The sequence below is a fragment of the Neophocaena asiaeorientalis genome, unplaced genomic scaffold, assembly GCF_003031525.2.
Source record: "Neophocaena asiaeorientalis asiaeorientalis breed wild unplaced genomic scaffold, Neophocaena_asiaeorientalis_V1.1 scaffold116, whole genome shotgun sequence".
NCBI classification, from domain to species: Eukaryota; Metazoa; Chordata; class Mammalia; order Artiodactyla; family Phocoenidae; genus Neophocaena; species Neophocaena asiaeorientalis.
In genome coordinates, this window is record NW_020174561.1 from 4080539 (window position 1) to 4095010 (window position 14472).

The 14472-nt window shown below is 43.2% G+C and overlaps 1 protein-coding gene across 2 annotated transcripts in view; it reads left to right on the forward strand.

Moving 5' to 3' along the window:
• The first annotated feature begins 9703 nt into the window (after positions 1-9703).
• AASS (aminoadipate-semialdehyde synthase) overlaps positions 9704-14472 on the forward strand; it is a 68305-nt gene continuing 63536 nt past the window's right edge. For both annotated transcript variants that reach the window (XM_024757856.1, XM_024757855.1), the window contains exon 1: positions 9704-9776. The gene's annotated coding sequence lies outside the window, so the exon portion shown is untranslated. The remainder of the gene's footprint in view (positions 9777-14472) is intronic.

Below are 14472 nucleotides of genomic sequence, written 5' to 3' on the forward strand. Positions count from 1 at the left end.
TCATAGCAAGGGGTAGTGGTGTGAATTGCTAAGCATGAAGGGTAAGGGAGCCAAGAATCCAAGAGAAGGTAGTCTTTGGGAGAACCCGCTAGCCAAGCGGACAAAATAAGGGAATCAGGATTTTCAGGTGTCAGGGCTTCAGGCACCAGAATTTTCATCTCTCTTTGGGACTTGGCAAGTGTACAGAAAAGCTTCAGTCTCGATGACTTAGTTCCTGAACAGATTATCAAACACTGGTTCATTTACTTCATATAGTAGTTTGTTTGTTCATCTACTCACCAAATGTGTATTGAACTCCGTTTATACTGTAGGTCCTGAGTTGGATACCAAGGATATAAATGTGAATAAGATCTATTATCTGACTTCATGGGGATCACAGCTTACCAGGAGCTGAAGACATGTGTGAATGTAATTGTAGTACATGGTTACTAAACATCTTTACCTCCGTATATGCTGCAGGTACCTCACACCAAATATGCATGAAACTTTGCTCATTACCTTCTAAAAAGCACAACACTCCTCCACTCCACATTTCACGACCAGCGTTGCTACCACCTTGTCTCAGGGAAACATGATGTGGCTCTTGTTAATTAAGGCATTCGTTTATCCCTTGGTCCATTGGAGTTGGTCATTCTTTTTTTTTTTTAATTTATTTTGTATACAGTCTTTTCTTTTTTTTAATAAATTTATTTATTTATTTAATTTATTTTGGCTGCATCGGGTCTTCGTTGCTGTGCGCGGGCTTTCTCTAGTTGCAGCGAGCGGGGTCTACTCCTCTTTGCGGTGTGCAGGCTTCTCAGTGTGATGGCTTCTCTTGTTGTGGAGCACGGGCTCTAGGCGCGTGAGCTTCAGTAGTTGTGGCACGTGGGCTTCAGTAGTTGTGGCATGCAGGCTCAGTAGTTGTGGCTCGCGGGCTCTAGAGCGCAGGCTCAGTAGTTGTGGCGCACGGGCTTAGTTGCTCCGCAGCATGTGGGATCTTCCTGGCCCAGGGCTCGAACCTGTGTCCCCTGCACTGCACCACCAGGGAAGGGAAGCCCTGTATACATTCTTACTAGAGCATTTTCTTACTTGTAAATCTGATGAACAGCCGAGGTTGAGCACTGCTGCAGTAGATATAAATTCATCTTAAACTGAGATCAAAATTGATCCTTAAAGAATGGAGTGAGCTGTATCTCGTGGATGTGTGTGTGTGTGTGTGTTTGTGTGTGTCCAGGAAGGCGAAGAGTCTAGTATTTCTTGCTAAGTGTATTTATGGAGCTAGTGGTCCTTCTTGGAGATGTCAAAGACGCAGTGTGACTAGTTGTTCAGCCAAGGATTCTCAGGATGACGTTATTTGCTAGAGTCTCCACATTCAAGCTCCCTCATTGTTATCAGCACTTTGGGTTCTTAGGGACTGATTCATGCAGGTCGAACTCAAAAGCCAAAATGTCAATTTATTATTAATATTTGATAAGAAATTCATGTCACTGCTTGACAGTACCTTCTGTCCTGGACAGGGAAATCTCTGTTACAGCTGGACACAACCCTCTCTGCAGAATTGGATGTAGCATAAACAGGTTTCAGCTTCAGCCCCTCCCTTACCTGAGTCCTGTGAGTGCTGGGCGTGACTGGGAACTGTAGAGTATTCTAGGTAGAGAGGGGAAGCCAGAATTGCAACCAGGAAGTATTTCTATGTAAACATTTTTAGTAAATTGCCTAAAGAGATCTCAGAAGAATGGGCCCTGAATTTTCAAGCCTCTAATAATCCATCGTGAATTCTTTTCTTAGTATAAATAAGAATTTATTCTTGTACTTAATTTTGAATTTATAATTTTGTCTTTTTTATTGAAGGAAGTCCAACAGATGATATCTCGGGCTCCCCCACATCTGGCTCTTCTCCTGTGTCTCTAACGCAGGGATATGGACACTGCTGGCCTGAGCAGAGGATTCTCCTTCGTAGGTAAGACTCTGTTCACCTTTTTTTTCGATTCCATGCATCTCACAGCTCTGGGGTTACCATATCATTGCTTCAGGCAGAAAACAAGCAATTAAGTTACAGTTTGTCTACATTATTGTATCCCATAGAGATCTTGAGAGGGCAACAGGATCTCCTGAAAGAGACCTGGAAAATTCCTTAGTACCTTCAGCGATTCATTTAAAAACAATTTCTAAAGTTGGCCGCTCTTCTCTCCATTTTGGTGCTGGTCATCTGTTTCACCTGAGGGTGATACTTTTCTGACTTTTTTCTCACATTGTCAGATTAGTGTGCCGTGTACCATGTATAATAATAACAATAATACCATTTTCAAGATAGTATTCACCGATTCTCTGATATGCGTTTTATCAGTCTACCTAATGAAGAGGCATGGGTTACAGAAGACTTGTCTGAGATGAAGTGGTTAAAAATGTTTGTTTCCACCATTCCCTTTTCATATAGGCAGTTTTGTAAATGAAGTACTCTTGCTAAATGAGTCTGTAGAAACTGCAGGTATAAGGGTGTTTCTCCAAAGTCCATAGGCATAGGTCTTTTAAAAGTAGAATCAACCAGCTTCAGTGTACCTGTATTCCAAATTGATTTTAGAGCTCACAGTGAAGCTGTAGCTCAGCTTCATTTTCTCTAGACCTTTAGAGCAAACAGTCTTTGGAAGATCAATCTAAAGAAGTGACCTTGACTTTGAATTCCTGCCTATGCAGTTATGGTATATTTCTACCTTCTTTATTCATTGCGTGATTTTATTTTGTTTTGTGTCCTAAGACAGTGATACATGAGCAATCACCACAACATTGGGGGGCAATCTAGCTCTTTGGTGAATTAAGGCTGTTCCTAAGGGCTTCCGTAACAAAGTGCCAATGACTGGGGGGCTTAGAACAACAGAAATGTATTGTTTCATTGTCCTGGAGGCCAGAAGTCCGATATCAAAGTGTTGGCGGGGCCATGGCGCCTCCGTAGGCGCTACAGGGAGAATCCTTCCTTGCTTCTTCAAGTTCCTGGTGGCTTCTGGGCTTCCTTGGCTTGTGGCAGCATAACTCCATCTTTGCTTCTGTCTTGGGCTTCTTCCCTTCACGTGTCCTTTTCTTTCAAAAACACTTACAGTGAGTTTAATCCCGCCTGAAACAAATATGATCTCAACTTGATTCTTTCCTTCGTTATACCCGAAAAGGCTCTACCTCCAAATAAGGTCACATTTCAAGGTTCTGGGTGGACATGAATTTTGGGGGACATCATTCAACCCATTACAAAGGCCACTGAATTCCATTAGGTGGTAGGAACGCAGTTCCCTTCCTGACAAGGGAGATGGTATTTCGCTGTTACAGGCTCAGCAGATGGCACAGCCAGGCTCCCACCAGCCGTGGAGCTTTCACGGCAGCCAGGACGCTGACAAGAAGCTGAAGGTGTAAGCAGGAAAGGCAGCCTGTGCCCAAGAAAGAGAGGGGAAGAAGCAGAAGTGGTTTCTAGCAGGAAAAGATTTCTTGAACTTAATTCCTTCTTGAAATTCAATAGAGGCGTTCTGAGATGTGGGTGTTATTCCCCAAACCTTTGACATATTTGTCCTTTCTGAAACCCTTTTGTGTCCTCTGTGGCAGCTCATCCTCCTGTCTCCTTCTCATGGGACTTGCATGCAGTGAGTAAACTTTGCTGTAACCCTTCTGCTGCTGGCCTCTCACCTTCCGCTCACTTCATTCTTTATCCTTGTTTTCTCCACTCTCCCTCATTTTATTCTTTTTTTTCCGTTGCCTGTTTCATCCATGGTCTAAATCTATTACTTTCACAAAATTGCACTCAGGTCCCTCAGGGCCTAGTGGGTGTAGGGCGGGCAGGGGACACCTGAGATTCCAAAGACAGAGCACAAGTCTTGGACTCCTAAGAGTTTATTCATTGTTGTGGTGTTTGTCTCAACACATCCTTGGCATTGTAGGCGTTTAGCTTCTTAGGGTAGGGAAAGCGTTTATTTAAACTATGTTTATAAAATAGCTAACAAATATTTGGAGTTAACCTGTGTATATAGGCCCAGGCAGTACTCTCTTTATGGAGTAAATTCTTGTCTTTCAGGCTTTTGCCTTTGTTTTGTTTTAGGGGGTTGGGAGTCGTTCAATAATGATAAATAATAATGCCAGACAAGCCTGTGCCTGTCATGGGCAGCGTCCATATTATTACACCATTCAGTGAGAACATCTTCCTTTGATATTCTTTCTCTCTTCCTTTCCAATTCTATTACCTTTGTTTCCGAGGAGCTATACAGATGGCAGTGATCGTGAGAGTCAGTTCAATGTCACGGATACTTTCTCTACTTGACTTCCTGCTTCCTGATGAGACCTTGTCTATGCTGAGATTATTTTTCCTAGCTGCTACTTCTTACACTGCAAAAAACAATTTTTATATTCTTTTCTCCTTCCTATGTCTTTAGTGAGATGACAACAGTAAAAGATTGGTTTCGTTCAGTCCCTAACCCAGATTAGGACTAGAGTGAGAAAGTCCTGACTCTCCTACCTCCTCCTCCTGGCCTGCTGGTTGTCTCCAGCTCAATTACACTTGCAGTTACTCCAGAAAAACTACACTTGTATTTTTTTTTTGCTTTAAATACTTCCTCCCTCCTTTCTCACTTCCTTTGATATTCTTTCTCTCTTCCTTTCCAATTCTATTACCTTTGTTTCCGAGGAGCTATACAGATGGCAGTGATCGTGAGAGTCAGTTCAATGTCACGGATACTTTCTCTACTTGACTTCCTGCTTCCTGATGAGACCTTGTCTATGCTGAGATTATTTTTCCTAGCTGCTACTTCTTACACTGCAAAAAACAATTTTTATATTCTTTTCTCCTTCCTATGTCTTTAGTGAGATGACAACAGTAAAAGATTGGTTTCGTTCAGTCCCTAACCCAGATTAGGACTAGAGTGAGAAAGTCCTGACTCTCCTACCTCCTCCTCCTGGCCTGGCCTCCTCCAGCTCAATTACACTTGCAGTTACTCCAGAAAAACTACACTTGTATTTTTTTTTTGCTTTAAATACTTCCTCCCTCCTTTCTCAGGAATCTTTTCTCAGTCCTTTAAGACATCTTCTCTTTTGAGATTTTCATGCAAATGAGGCTGAGAGGAGGAACGCCGGATTTTCTTCCTCGATCTGAATATATTAGATCCATTATTGGTCAGGGAGATATATTCCACAATCCGCATCCCCAGTACAATGCTTGTATTGTCATGGCATATAATTGTCACGCAATCTATAAAATGCATTGTTGTGTAACTGAAAATTTAGAAGTCCTGGTAGACTTACAATAACAGTTACTAAGCAGGTGATGATGGGCAGCAAACCTGTCCAGTGAGTTATGTTTGCATAAGTAACTCTCGAGGGAGGTCATGGACGCTTGGGGACTTTGTGAAACCAACAAATGTTGACCCTGGAAATGCCAGGGGGCTTGGGATTTTCTTAAAATTTTTTTTCAGGAAGGCTCCCTAAGGACTGGTAATGGTAGAGGAGGTGAACTAAAAATTAGTTTTCTCTGCTTCTTTCTTCTAAGGGTGGGGGGGAAATACAATCCCCCAGGACATCACTGTCTCCACCCAGAACCTGTTTGCAGGAATTGTGATTTTTCTGTGGGTGGTTCCTGCTCTTATCTTACCTAATCAGATTTTTAAATTCCTTGATGGTAAAGAAGGTATGTTTCATTCCCAAGATAATTTGGGAGTTAGGCAACAATAGTAATTGTCATTTAGAAACTTTTCTTTCCTAAACTACTTCTTATTTTATACAACATGACTTTGTACTTCCTGTCTGTAAGAAAGTTCTATTTATAATAATCAAATATTTTATTAGGGTGGGCTGATATAGGTGATATTGTGAAATTTGCTGTTCATGTGAGAGATATAAAGTCTTTAGAGATCAAGAGAACAAATGTCCACCTCTTGGGACTTCCCTAGTGGCGCAGTGGTTAAGAATCCGCCTGCCAACACAGGGGACACAGGTTCGATCCCTGGTCCAGGAAGATCCCACATGCCGCAGAGCAAGTAAGCCCATGCACCACAGCTCCTGAGCCTGCGCTCTAGATCCCACGAGCCACAACTACTGAGCCCATGTGGTGCAACTGCTGAAGCCCGCGTGCCTAGAGCCCGTGCTCCGCAACAAGAGAAGCCACCGCAATGAGAAGCCTGCGCACTGCAACGAAGAGTAGCCCCCGCTCGCCGCAACTAGAGAAAGCCCGCGTGCAGCAACGAAGACCCGAAGCAGCCAAAAATTAAATTAATTAATTAATTAATTAATTAAAAAAATAGAACAAATGTCCACCTCTTTTCTCTTTATGGCAAAGTTCACTTAAGATTAAAAATGGGTTCTGCATACAAAGGGGAAGGGAGGAGGAGACAGAGTAAAACAGTAAACCCCAATAATAGCTCATGTATCCTGAGAATGTGTGTCACTTAATCTTCTTGAGAACATTACGATGTTTGCCAATGTCCTGGTGGGGGAAAATGACTTACTAAGGAGTTGGCAAAGGAGGGATTAAGTCTACGTCTGGCTCACTCCAGTGCTCCCATGCCTGACTACTACCCTCATGGCCTCTCAGGAAGAACAGAACCAAAGTAAGGAACACCGAGGGGAGAGAGAAAGCCAAAGAATGTGGGAGAAAGAGAGGCAGCTTGAGTGGCCTAGAATCAACTTTCCAATTTCAGGAGTATTGACTCAGCACCCCACGTAGGTGGAAGAAGAATTCTCCTATATTGAAGGAGTCTGAGGGGTTGACTGCCAAAGTTGACTGTGGAAGCACTTGGGGTGTATCCAAGACTTGTTTTTCTTGCATCTGTTGTCTCTTTTCATTGTGAAGAAATTTCTGAGAACTGTCACACTTATTACAACAAATGTCACTACGATGAAAAACATTTGAATCCCCCATTTTAAGGAACAGGTTTTCTCGTGCATATTTTGCAAAATTCTTGAACACCATAAGCATTTGAGCGGTAGTTTGGAATTGAAAGGAAGGATTCTTTTTGCCAGGTTAATGTTTCATCGGCAGGTCAGAAGTGCATGGAATTTCAAAATAAAGCAAGAGAGAGGCTAACGGAGCATCCTAGTCTCTTGGTGGAGTCACCATAATCCAGGATCCTTTCCTGGCTTTGCCCATTAAGGGATGTAATTTTGATAGTTTTCCTATGAGTGTTCAACCATTTGCAGAGTAATTCACAGTGACCAATCATTCATTTAAACAAGCATTTGCTGAATACCTTTTGTGCTGAATACGTTCCTTTGAACCTTGTAGAACTTCTGCCCCTTTCTGTACCTGCTCTGTCCTTGAGGGACTGACCTTTATGGACTGTACCAAGCCTCAGGCTTTCCTTGGGCTCAATTTGTAGAAGGCGCTAGCAGGAGAGAGGAGGGCAGGAGAGGGAAGTAGGGTTATTCATTTCATAGGCGGGGCATCTGCAAACTGTGACCCTCAATCCAAATCTAGCCTGCAATTTATTTCTATAAATAAAGTTTTATTGGCACACAGCCATGCCCATCCATTTAAGTATTGTCTATGGCTGCTTTTACTCTCCAAATGTCAGAGTTGGGTAACTGTGACACAGACGTAATGGTCTGCAAAGTCTAAAATATTAATTTTCTGTCCTTTACAGAATAAAGTTTATTGACCTCTGCCTTAGGTAACTCCCTCTCTGGGCAGGGTTATTGATTCCTTTGGCATCTCCATGACTGTAAAAAGTCACCACTGTCAAGTGGCTCTCCTATAGCTTCAGCTACACCACAGCTAGAGCTCTTCCTGAATTCTGGTAACTGTCTCTTCCCCTGGCCCTATCAAGGCCTACAGGTATTCTCACTATTGCTAGCCCTGGGGTGCATCACCATCTTTTGTTGCCCTTCTTTATCCCTGTACCCACTCTCTTAATGTCTCCTAATTTACCCCGTTGGAATTACAGAGAACCACAGATAAGTAAACAGCATGAGATTCTGGGAAAATGAAGAATAATTGCCTGTTTCTTTAGCTAAACACTTGGCAGAGCACTTTGGCCATCATCTTGCTTTATCCTCATAATGACCCCATGAAGTAGTTCCTATTATTTTCCTATTAGCAGGTAAGGAAACCAAGGCCTTTTTGAAAACTGAGTAACTTGTCCACGATTTCTACCTTGAGGGGGAAAAGTAAGGATTCTGATCCAGGCTCTTAATCCTTAGGAGATAACAAAGCACAGATTGTGGTTCACTGTTCTTTTCAGGCTGGTGCTGCTGTCGAAATAAAGCTGAGATGGCTGATTTTGGCCATATCTTGAAGGAATTCACACATTGTGTGAAAGACTTTGGACTAAATAGTCTAGGCATGACACGCTAAACAGAGGTGTGTATCTCCTGGAAAAAAGTTTTGAGTTCACGACTATCACACTTGTTTAGCGATATGCACTTTTCAAAGTGTTTTCACAGCCTCATAACAAGTCCGTGAAGCCAAATGACAGTTCTTAGAACAGTTTTAGAGTCCAGCAAACCGAGACTGAGATGTAAACGTACTGTATCCACATCCAATGAATATTAAGAATTCATGCATATGTGACAAAATCCAATGTTCTTTAAAAGTCCTGGCTAAATGGCCCTAGAGGATCAGGGGGAAATGCATTTTGTGAGCACTAGAGGCAGAAAAAACACTTGAAGTCCATCTGTGGGCTTCCTAGGGAATCAATGGCCAGAGGGTAATATTCCTTTCTGTTTTTGTAACTTTCTCTAACACATACTTTTCTCATACTGCCACAGATGTGTTTAACTATTAAATGCTCATGTCAATGATCTTGAACCTAGAACATTTTTATAAACTCCACTCATATCTCCAATTACAGAGAAAATGAGAAGCTTCTCTGGAAGCTGGGGTTTTCCTCTGTATCTTTACACATGCCAAATCATATTCCTAATCACTCCTCTAAAGCCTTCCCTTCTTGCTGTGTTTTACTGCACTGTTCTTGATATCACCAACTTCCTAATCACCACTTAGCCAAGCCTGAAACACCAAATTTGTTTCAGTTCTTCCTCTAGCCTGTTAGTCTTACTGGTGGTGTTGACTCTGTCCTTTTAAATCCCTTTACTATCACTTTTACTTGACCCCCTTCTATACACTATCTAGACCATATTCCCTTAAGCACACGACTCTGATCATCTCCTTGACTTGAGCAAAAAGCCTCTGGGGCTACACACTATTCATAGAAATGAAAATTCATTATTCAAATTAGTAAATTCATTAATGAACATTAATATTCATTGGATGTGGATACACAACACTTAATTTCTCAGTCTTAGTTTGCTGGACTCTAAAATGGCCTTAAGAACTGTCATCTGGCGTCACAGTCTTGTTACGAGGCTGTGAAAATGCTTTGAGAAGTGCATATCGCTAAGCAAGCGTGATATACATGAAACGGAAACTTTTTTCCCAGGAGATACACGCATCTGTTGAGCGTGTAATGTCCGGACTATTTTCGTCCTTCTCCGTCTCCGCCTGTCTCCTGCTGTGGACAGTTACAAACTTGGTCAATAACAGTCCTGGAAGGACGTGACGCCCCCAGCTAAGGACGTAGGTCAGAGATATAAAAGGCAGGAGGATTTTCGGGGAGGAGCAGGGGCAGGGCATGACCTAGCACCTGGCAGCGCCGCGGATTGGTGGAGGAGAAGGTTGTTCCCTCAGGGCGGGCGCTGATTGGCTGCGGAGGAAGAGGCATGACTTCCGAAGTTGAGCAAACACCTCCTCCTCAAGGCCCCCATCCCAATTTCTGCTGGGAATTCGGATCCTACTCTGCCCGGACCCGGGAGCGCAGAGGCGGCGGGGACCGGACGAGGTGAGCAGGGGGAGGGTGCCCGGAGGGGCTGAGCAGATGGGCGGTGGGCTCAGCCTGTGAGAAGGATTTGGAGATCGCCGGCGGGGCTCTGCCAGTCCGCCGGGCGGTGCTGGCGAGCTCTGCCTCCCCCTCCCCGCGCCGCTGGGGACCCGGGAGCTCTGCGGACTCCGGCCTTTGCCGGGACGAGCCTACGGGAGAGGGTGGCGAGCGTTTGGGCCTCCTCGCCAGGCCTCCCCGCCTAGCGTTTCTCTGCACGCGAGGGCTGGGAGGTGGGGCGCAGCGGGCGCGGCTCCGGAGTTTCTGTATAGGAAGGAGAAGGCAGGGGATGGCAATTCGGATTTCTTTCTTGGCGAGGGCTGAGGTGGGGAGCGGTTGCTGGGGAGTAAAGCATTGGTATTGAAGCTGTAGAGCAAACCCTCTGTTAATTCTTGGACTGTGTGCTTATTTAGATAGGCAGCTGTGGGAGGTTGTTGACGGAGAGGGGGGCCTCCCCGCGTCCCCCCCCACCCCCCCCCCGAGGACCCCGCAGGGGCTGTGCGGGCCAATGTGAGCGTTTGCGCGGGGAGGGGGCGCGGTTAGAAGCAGTTATCTACCCTGTTTAATTCAGTGGGGCTAAATGGCCCGACTACTTCTGGAAGAAATATGCTTTTTAGGCACTGATTTTAGGAGAGCGGGAGTGGGTGTGGTGAGAGGGAGAGAGTGTGTTTAGTAACTCGAACAAAGATGAACATTTTTTGATATTGTGGGTCGTCAGCTATCGGAATGTGGAAAAGGCGTAGCTGTTATTACACCGACCTAGCTATGAACAGGACCGAACCATCACTGAATTTGACACGTGGCTTTCATATACTTTATATTGGAAGAAAAAAAAAAACACAAGAAACCCATGGCACTTGGTGTGGACGCTTCTGTTTTGTAACTTGAACTCCCCCCCCTTTTTTTTAAAAATAAATTTATTTATTTATTTTTGGCTGTGTTGGGTCTTCGTTTCTGTGCGAGGGCTTTCTCTAGTTGCGGCGAGTGGGGGCCACTCTTCATCGCGGTGCGCGGGCCTCTCACTCCCTCGGCCTCTCTTGTTGCAGAGCACAGGCTCCAGACGCGCAGGCTCAGTAGTTGTGGCTCACGGGCCCAGTTGCTCCGCGGCATGTGGGATCTTCCCAGACCAGGGCTCCAACCCGTGTCCCCTGCATTGGAAGGCAGACTCTCAACCACTGCGCCACCAGGGAAGCCCCCCCTTTTTTTTGATATAAAGCTGAGTGAACCTAGGGCCAGACTACCTTCTAGCCATGTAACCTGGTGGCCGTTCTGCAAAATAAGCTAGGACGACAAAGGTTAATCCAATGTCCCCAAGTGACTTTCCCACTCTCCAGAAAATCATATTTGTTATCAGTCTCACTTGTTACTGGTGACAGCGTCATCAGAATTTTGATTTATTTGTAATTGAAAAATTTCCCCCTTTACTAACTAATCTTCTATTTAATCATTAGCAGATTTTGGTTCAGGACTTTGGAAGTGATCTTTGGTATGTAACCAATGCCAATTTAACAAAAAAGTTTTCATTTTTCCAAATATTCTTTTTCTAATTTTCTCATAGAGATAACATTACAAACAGTGGCAAGTTTCTTTGATGAGCCCACAAAAAAATTCTATGGAATTCATGGAATCACAGAAATGCTGTACATTTGGAATGGGAAATAACCAACAACATTATTACCGTGTTCATAGAATTAAGGTGCAACCAATTATAAGATGCATCCCCATTTTGGGGATGCTAAAATGTGAAGAAACATGTTTTAAATTTGGTGAAATACAGTATTAAAATGGTAACTTATTTTTCTTGAACACTCATGCCTAAAGGGTGATGGTAAAGAGAAGGCTTACTGGGCTTCTAAAAAAATAAGAAGGGGGAGGGATTAATATGGAGCCATTGTGAAGGCCTTCCCACGGTGTGACCCAGAGTATGGAAAAGTGGTGTCTTCTGTCAGTGGTGATGGTTGTGCTCACCTTTTTTTAAAATAAATTTATTTATTAGTTTATTTTTGGCTGCATTGGGTCTTCGTTGCTGCACGCGGGCTTTCTCTAGCTGCGGCGAGCGGGGGCTACTCTTTGTTGTGATGTACAGGCTTCTCATTGTGGTGGCTTCTCTTGTTGCAGAGCATGGGCTCTAGGGCACTTGGGCTTCAGTAGTTGTGGCACGCAGGCTCAGTAGTTGTGGTGCATGAGCTTAGTTGCTCCGCGGCATATGGGATCTTCCCGGACCAGGGCTTGAGTCCGTGTCTCCTGCAGTGGCAGGCGGATTCTCAACCACTGCACCACTAGGGAAGCCCCTGTGCTCACCTTTGAGGAGTGGGCAGGCTTGCAGCCTTTTTCTTAACATTTACTGAGTGTTTATGGCATGCAAGGCAGTGCTCAGCACTTTATGCCTACTAGCGCAAATAAACTTCACAATAGCTCTAAAAGGTAGATAGTATGATTCCCATTTTGCCGATGAGGCACAGACAGGTTAAGTTACTCACCGAGGTCATAGAGTAAGTGGGAAGCTGAGGAACCCAGGCCATTTGTGGAAGAGAGGAGTCAGAATTCCTTTGAGGTACCCCCTCCTGTTTTAAGCTCTGGACTCCTGGTCACTGCAGTTAATCCAGGTAATTTAAGCGAATATCCTGTCTTCCTCCGTAGTGTTTTTGGTATTTTTGTCTCCCTGTTTACTGTACTCCACCTGGATCTTCATGAGTCAGAGTGCCTATTTATGTTCTAAAATTCTAATGCTTTTGTAATCCACAGTGCCTAGTCACTACTCTCCTTAATAGAATCAGTACATCAGAGCTGAAAAGGACTTTAGTATTATATTCCAGTCTGGATTAGGAAACTGAAGTCAGGTAAGGAGCCCCATATCTAGTTAAATGTCTCAGCAACCAGGTCTGGATTTTGCTACCATTTTTATTTGCATTTCAAAATATTCATTGGTCTATGAGATTTCAGCAAGAGATTAGATCTTTTGTGGGGCATTGTTGGAGGGATGGGAGATATGAATTCCTGTTCTTATTCATTAGTCTATTTTGTTTTCTCTGCTACATTGGTCTTTATGACATTCATTTAAATTTTCTCATTTATTTCTTCATTCTTTCGCAAAACACTTGAGTTCTCCTATGGGGCAGTCACTGGGAATACAGAGATGAGGAAAACACAATTCATTTCTTCAAAGAATTTAGAGTTTAACAAAGAGACAGACAAATATGCAGATAAACATTTTGGATCAGACTCCAATTCAGAACTAACTGCATTCCATCTCAGTGAAGCTGCATTTGTGGGCTAGAGACCAGGAGACTCATAGGTCTTATGTCTTTGGATGACTTTGAGTAGCTTATAGGCTTGAGAACATATGAATATTCTTAGACCAGATTACTTAGCACTAATAAGCACTCCCCAAGTCTGCTTGTTTTTACTTCTAGCTAACTATTTTGTAAGGAGTTTAATATTAAAAGAATATAGCTATGCAACAGGAAATAAAAGTATGGAGGACAGTATTGCTGCATACCCAAGCCTAGTTCTAGCAAGCCTTGGGGTTGGGAGGTATTTGGATTAGTTCGAGGCCATCACTGGGTCTTCTATTAATTTGGAACTCTTTTGGACCTCTACAGGATTATTATGGTCTGGATGCCAAATATGTTGTGTAGGCCAAGACTCATGGCCATGCAGCTGCCTACCCTTATTTATAGTACCAAGGCTTCCTGGGAAACCATGGCTTTTTAAATACATTTGCACTTTTTGAATAAACTGGAAGTGTGGATATAAAACATTTGCATTTCTCACTCATTATTTATTTTAGTCAGCTCAAGGCTACTCCATCCTTAGTGTCTCAATATTTAACCAAAATGTATGCCTGATCATTTGCAAATAACTTGGCATTGAGAAATCTCCCCATGTAATTGGATGGTTTTAGTGTGAGTCACTGAATTATGTTCTCGTGGAATTATTTCAAAGATCTAAAATATAAGGACAAAGAGCACATCTCTGACTTTGGGGGCTAAAGATAGATGATTTGGCCTTAAAATTTCTTTAATACTGAATTCGTAATCCTTTTGACGTGTCTCAGTGGAAGCACCAGAAAGTAGAAGGGGCCAAGCCTAACCCTCTTTTGTACTTAAGCTCTTGTATTTGCTTGCACATTGTTCTGGCTTTGGTAGGTGGTTTGCAGGTTTAAAAAGTTTTCTGTTTAGGTTGATAGTATGGAAGGGATTGAAGAGACTTAAAAGATTTTTGAACATTCGATGGAAGGATAGAAAGCTCTCTGTAGATCTCAGCTATCTTCATCCACCTACCACTCTAACCCGTGAAAACCAGCACAAAACAAGTACTCTGTTTTCTGGCATAAGTACTACCTGAACAATAACAGATAAATGTAACCTAATCCAGTTACATTTAAAAGTTATACCAACCAAAGAGCAGACTGTTTTATTATGATTCATCCATAGATGCTTGGAAAATGCTGTTTATGAAACATGGGAAATCCCATATTTATATGAGGCACGCTACCTTCATTTGTATTATCTGGTTGTAGATGATCTTTTCTCCCATCCACTCTGACTCTCATATTCAGCTATAATTAGTGATTGATAAGTCACCAGCAGATAATGCTCGAGGTCATTTAATTAGATAAAATTGTTTCATGCTGCTCCTGTTGGATCTCATGAAAATG